Source organism: Crocodylus porosus, unplaced genomic scaffold (genome assembly GCF_001723895.1).
Source record: "Crocodylus porosus isolate Cpor-Errol unplaced genomic scaffold, CroPor_comp1, whole genome shotgun sequence".
NCBI lineage: Eukaryota > Metazoa > Chordata > Crocodylia > Crocodylidae > Crocodylus > Crocodylus porosus.
The window spans coordinates 30,669,029-30,675,853 of NW_017728951.1; positions in this window are offsets into that span (position 1 = coordinate 30,669,029).

Consider the following 6,825-nt stretch of genomic DNA (forward strand, 5'->3'; position numbering starts at 1 on the left):
CATACCCCCACTTAGTGTCATCGGCAAATTTGAACAGGTGTTTTTTATTCTGTCGTCCAAGTCACTGATGAAAATGTTGAACAGTGCGGGCCCGAGGACCGAGGCGGCGGAACCCTACTGCCGACATCCCTCCAAGTAAAAAATGACCCAACCACCACCACTCTCTGGGTGCGGCCCTCCAACCAGTTGGTGACCCAATTGACTGTGTGGGTGTCGACACCACAGTCCCCTAGTTTCTTAAAGAGAACGGGGTGAGAGACAGTGTCGAAGGCCTTCTGAAAGTCCAGGAAGACTATGTCCACTGCTACCCCAGATTTGGTGATCTGGTCATAGAAGCACACCAGGTTGGTCTGACAGGACCTGCCACTAATGAACCCATGTTGGTTGCCCCTGAGCATAATCTCCCATGCTGGCCCCTTGTGGATATGCACCAGAATAATTTTCTCGAAAAGCTTGCCCAGGATCGAGGTAAGACTAACTGGCCTATAGTTTCCCGGGTCTTCCTTCCTCCCCTTTTTGAAGATGGGAACCACATTGGCCCTCTTCCAGTCTTCTGGCACCACACCAGAGCACCACGAGTACCCATAAAGCCGTGCCAGGGGTCCTGCAATGACCTCAGCCAATTCCCTCAGTACTCTAGGGTGGAGATTGTCTGGACCAGCTGAATTGGATACATCAATTCTTTCCAGAAGTTCTCTGCATGTGCAGATGGGCCCAAAATGCCATCTGTCTAGCCCCTCCCCATCAGTGTCTGCTGGTCGTGTGCCCCCCCCCGGATCTGGTGTGCTGTGGTGCTTTTTTATTTGGGTAAGCGTGCCATGGGATGAAAAAGGTTGGGAAACGCTCATGGGCTATTGGTGCCTCCTGAGTCTGGGGGCAAACCAGATAGCCGATGGTGTGTGTGTGAGGGGGAAGTTCTCCAGCAGCTGATCGCGGAACCACCAGTGGCAAAACCGGAAGTGCACTTCTGCCGATACTTCTGGTTTTGTGGTTGGCACTTCCACAGGGTGTACGGCCAATCTCATGGGGTGCTGATGCACCCCCTATGCGTTGCCAATGGAAACGCTATCTCAACCATTGTGGATCAGATTTGTTTTGCTCATAAGTTCTCATTTGAATGAATTATTTCAGTTAATTCAATTTGATTTTTTCTGTGTTTGAATTTAATTATGGTGTTTAAGGTTACCAGCTATGATGTGCTTGGAAGTGCTGTTGCACCTTCCCATATACACTGATGAGATGTGATGTGTTAGTAGGGTTGCAGAGATTCCTTTCCAGTACTACTGCTCTTATGCCTGTGGACTAAAGAGGCTGACAGTTTCAATGCAGTGTGTCTCCTGGCTTTTATTCTTCCTGTTAACACAATGAGAGTAGGTATGGTAACAGCACCATCATGACCTTAGGTAGGGGGAGGAAGCATGGGGCTCACCAGTACCTGACACCCCTGAACTTCTCTCAAGCTGTCTCCATTATCCCACCCTTCTAGTCTGGCCCCAACTGTGCCTTGTGTCTATCACTAGTGATAACATGCTCTAGTGTTGTGATTGATTCTCTCAATTTCTTTTACCTCTTACCCAGGCCATAACCAGGGTTACACTCATCTCCCCATGAATCTTTGCTTGACTCTCCCAGTGGTCAGTTCCTTTTGTGTCTCTGAGATGCCTTCTTCTTCAGGTAATGCCCATTCTCCCCATCAAATATACAAATAACCAAACTGCCATGCGTGCAACTGCTCCTGCTTTATCCCACCACCCACTCAGCTTCCCTTCACACTTATCACTTAGCTTTCTCCTTGACAGGGCTGAAACCTGTATATTATATCACACATCATATGACCCATATACTTCTCCCGATGCTTTTCCTTATTATAAATAACAGGTCCAGTCCTGAAAACTTACTGAACATGTCTACACAATATGCTTTATTAAACTAATCTAATGCACGTGCAGGACTTACTGCCCAGTAAATTAGTCTAATACGATGTTTGATAGTACCAGGAAATACAGGTGCTAGATTAATGGTGCATTAGCTACTGCACAGTAGCACATGTGTAGACATAGACCAGGAGTAATTTGCTTCTAGTCAGCCCAGGCATCAGGGGACCTGCTGCTGCCTGGCTAAGCCTGATGCAAGGGGGCTGTACTGGTTGCAAGATGAGCAGTCCCCCAACCACAAGGGGATCAGGAGAGTCATCCCAAGCTGGGGCTGCTGCATCCCAGCCACATGGAGATAGGGTTGGGACCCGATTTCCACGTGGCTTGGTCAGCTCCCCGGCCATGTGGAGATCAGGACCAGCCACTGTACCCCCTGCCAGCCCTGGGCTGGCACCCAGGGAAGCATGTGGGGCACCCATTCACAAACATGTGGGGGGTGGGGGGCACAGTTTAAAGTGCTTGAATTTTCTGTGAAGAAAATTCAGGCACATTAATTGCACTTGTAGGTGCACCCACTGATTTCTTAACCAAGCATAACTTCTACTAGTTTTAATAAGAATTTATAAAGAATTTAATATTACACTCATAGATTCATAGATGTTAGGGTTAGAAGGAACCTCAATAGATCATTGAGTCCAACCTCCTGCATAGAGAGGAAAGATTGCTGGGTTCAGAAGACCCCAGCCAGATGCCTATCCAAACTCCTCTTGAAGATGTCCAGGGTAGGGGAGAACACCCCCAGCTTGGGAGCCCATTCCAGATTTTGGCTACTCTGACTGTGAAGAAGTTCTTTCTAATGTCCAGTCTAAATCTGCTCTCTGCTAGCTTATGGCCATTATTTCTTGTGACCCCCAGGGGGGCCTTGGTGAGTAGAACCTCACCAATTCCCTTCTGTGCCCCATGATAAATTTATAGGCAGCCACAAGGTTGCTTCTCAACCTTCTCTTGTGGAGGCTGAAGAGGTCCAGGTGCCCTAGTCTCTCCTCGTAGAGCTTGGCCTGCAAGCCCTTAACCATACAAGTGGCCCTTCTCTTGACCCTCTTCAGGTTATCCACATCCCTTTTGAAGTGTGGCCCCCAAAACTGCACGCAGTATTCCAACTGTGGTCTGACCAGTGCCCGATAGAGGGGAAGTATCACCTCTTTTGTTCTGTTTGTCATGCATCTGCTGATGTACAATAAAGTGCAGTTAGCTTTGCTGATGACTTCGTCATACTAATAACTCATGTTCATCTTGGAGTCCACTAGGACTCTGAGATCCCTTTCTGCTTCTGTGCTACCGAGCAGGTCATTTCCTAGGCAGTAGGTGCGCTGGATATTTTTCCTCCCTAGGTGCAGCACTTTGCATTTCTCGTTAAATCGCATTCTATTGTTTTCTGCCCATTTGTCCAACCTGTCCAGGTCTGCCTGTAGTTGTTCCCTGCCCTCCAGTGTGTCCACTTCTCCCCACAGTTTTGTATCATCCGCAAACTTGGACAGAGTACTCCTATCAGCTTTGTGGATTTTTCTGCTGTTAGGTTGTTAGGGGTACAAACATATTATACTATGGCTCATTTTGAGCCTAGTTTTATGTTTTTTTTCTGTTAAATGTGAAATTACTAAATAATAATACCATATAGCACTAGCTGGAACTTTAAATCTTCAATTTTGCACCAGATAAGCAAAAGTAAATGAAGACTTTGCATAGTTATTATTGGTTTCATTGTCCTATGCTTCTGATTTAAAACATTTTGTGACTACGAGTGCTGAATGATTGCCAACTGTTTGTTTTCATTATTTATTTGTCTTTCTTGGCCAACCTTTGTATCCAAGGTGATTCATCAATGCTGGATCTAGTTCACCACTTGTTTACTTTCCTGTAGTGATAGAGAATATTACATTTCTGATCTAACTTGGTCTCATAAAATGTAGTTACTAATGGATTTCATTAGGCTATTTAGTAGCTTTAGAAAATGCAAGTATATGTTGACTATAAGTTCAGTGAAGACTTTTATAAGGTGTTGCATGCAGTTTTATACTGAAGATTAATTGCAAATCATAATGTTTTGAGTGTGTTTTTAATAGAAGAAAATGAAAGGAAATAATTTCAACATTGTTTGCATATTTCTCCATACCTTAAATTGACAGAAAGGATCTAGCCCAGTGATTCTCACCCAGGATGATGTAGCACATTGGGGTGCCCTGAGATCTTTTTAAGGTTGCCATGGAGTGCCACACAATGTTAGCATTGTTAGGTATACAAACATGATTCATAAGATAAACCCAGAGGTTTCAAATGGGATTCATAGTGTCAAAAGCATTCTGTCCTGTTGTGGGTTTTCTGAGTTCTTTGCCAAAAAAAAAAAGCTGTATTATTTTTCCATAGTCAAAAAATGAGTGAAAACTAAAAGCTGGTATTTTCCAAGGGGTGCCTTAAGGAATGCCTTGAGTCTAAAAAGTCTGAGAACCACCATTCTAGCTCAAAATAATTACTTTAATTAAATATTTCACTTGGTGAAAATTTTCATATGGTAATAAAGTTGGTTTAATGTATTAAAAACTTCCTGAGCTAAATAAACGTATGGGCAGCATTTTAAGAGCAACCTGATATTAAGCAGGGGGTTTAAAATATCAATTTAATTAGGGTATGTCCAGCAATAAAGCTGTTGGTAATTTAGAAGGATGAGACTTTTTTTTCAGAAGTCAAGATTTCTAACAAGCATCCTCTTCTTGATAAATATCAGGGCTTATGCTTTGGATATATAGATCACTGTATATTGCCTTAGTCACTATAGATTACTGTATATTGCCTGTGCCTGGGGTTTTCAACCTTTTTTAACAGGTGTACCCCTTTTCTCACAAAGTTGCAGCTAATATACACCTTTATATTTTTTTCTTGTTTTTAAAGGGGAGCGGGGTGGGCATATCGAGGCCCCTGCAGTAAGGGAGGGAATGGGGCTAGGGCTGGGACTGCACAGTTGCCATTGGGTGAAGTGCAGGATGGAGCCACAGCTTGTTAGGGGGAGGAGGTGGCTCCTGCTGGTGCACGTATCCCAGGAGGGTATTGGGGCATGTGCCCTCTGATCTGCGCATGGGGTGGGACAGGCTGGTCCAGCGGGGGTGAGGGGGAAGAGGGACTGGGGCATGAGCTGCACAGCCAGGGTGGGGTGCGGGACTGAGCTGCAGGGGATGCAGCTCCCACAGCTACGTGCACCCTGGGAGGGCATGGGGGGTGTGCCTCTATATCTATGTGCAGGGTAGGACAGGCTGGGGGCTGGGCTGGGCTGCACTTGGGGCGGCTGGTGGTAGCGCTTGAAGACAAGGTTGGGGGCGCTACAGCAAATTCTGGGTTGGCTGCAGCCCCTCCCATAGCCCCCCTTTCCGCATGCGGCATTTATCAGCCACATTAGGTCTGCGTACCCCCTAGGACCTTTTTAAGTACCCCTAGCGCTACATGTACCCCAGCTGACAACCACTGGCCTATGTTACTGTTATTGTTGTGATTAGTTTGTATAGTTAACTTTAAACAAGTAAGTTTAGGTATACTAGCAGTGCAATTGTGAAAGAATGAAACTCCGCACAGACTACAAAATCCACTAGAAAAATATTCAGACAAGTGCTAAACTCTGCTACTGCTGCTACAACCCTAGTGTCTGGCCTAGTTAGTTTAAATCTGGTACATGTATACCTATCCAAGCTGCAGTTCTGATCCCTTCCTTAGAATAGCATCTTCTAGGTATGTCCATTAGGGGTGTATGAAACAGGCCTTATTCAATTTGAATTCTGCTCGAATTAGGGACAGTGATTCGATTTGTTGATTTGGATACCTGCCCTGATTTGATTTGGCTGAATCTGAAGATTCAGTACTGATTTGGAGAATTGGGGATTCAGCTACAGACACAGCTTTAAATGTTTTTTCTACATGCCTTGAGGTACCAGGCGTGGCTCATGAGAACTGTGATGGTGGGGTGGATGGAGCATCCCACAGGAGTATGGCTGGGCCCCCCATGTGCTTGGTGGAAAATCTGGAACTGGACCGGTCTGTCTCTGAGTGCACAGGGGGCCTCCCTGCACCCCCCAGCTCGGCGATCAGTCGCAGGGGGACCCCAGGTCCCCCCCCAGACCCAGGAGAAGACACCAGTTGCTGAGCTGTGGGGAGTGTGTGGGGGGGAGGCCCTGGTCCATTCCCTGGCGGACCTGGAAGTGGACTAGAAGTGCTTCTGGGCCACTTCTGGGTCTACTGCTGAGTGTGCTGGGGACCCCTCCCTCACTCCTGTGGGATGCTCCATCTGTCCCACCATCTCAGCATTCATGAACTGCTTGGTACCTTGAGGTATGTAGAGAAACATTTAAAGCTGTGTCTACGTCTGAATCTCTGAATCTTTCCGAATCTCTCTCAATCAATTTGGAGGGTTCCAGTTCGATTCAGGAAGATTAAAGGGTCTCCTGATTTGATTCGGATTTGGAGATTTGACCGCCGAATTGCCGCTGAATTGAATCAGCGAATGAAGCTGTCCCCGGTCTGCCCAGCTGTGGGGCAGGTCATTGGGATGAAGCCGGAATTGTGCGCGGGCTCCTGGAACTCTCGCGTGGCCTGGCCCACTGGCTCGGTCCCCTTGCAGAGCTCCGGGTTGACATTCTCTCACAGAGGGCTGCCCGGGCCCCTGCTGCCTTGGCCCAGGCCAGCTGCCCCTCACTGGGGTCACTGGGCACCGACCCCAGGGCCCACATGGTTGCCGGGGCCCACCGAGCTGCCCCCAGCCTGCCCGGCTCCGGGGCAGGTTTCATAGTTTCATAGTTTGTAGGGTCGGAAGGGACCTGAGCAGATCATCTAGTCCAACCCCCTGCCATGGCAGGAAAGAATACTGGGGTCAAATGACCCCAGCAAGATGTTCATCTAGCCTCCTCTTAAA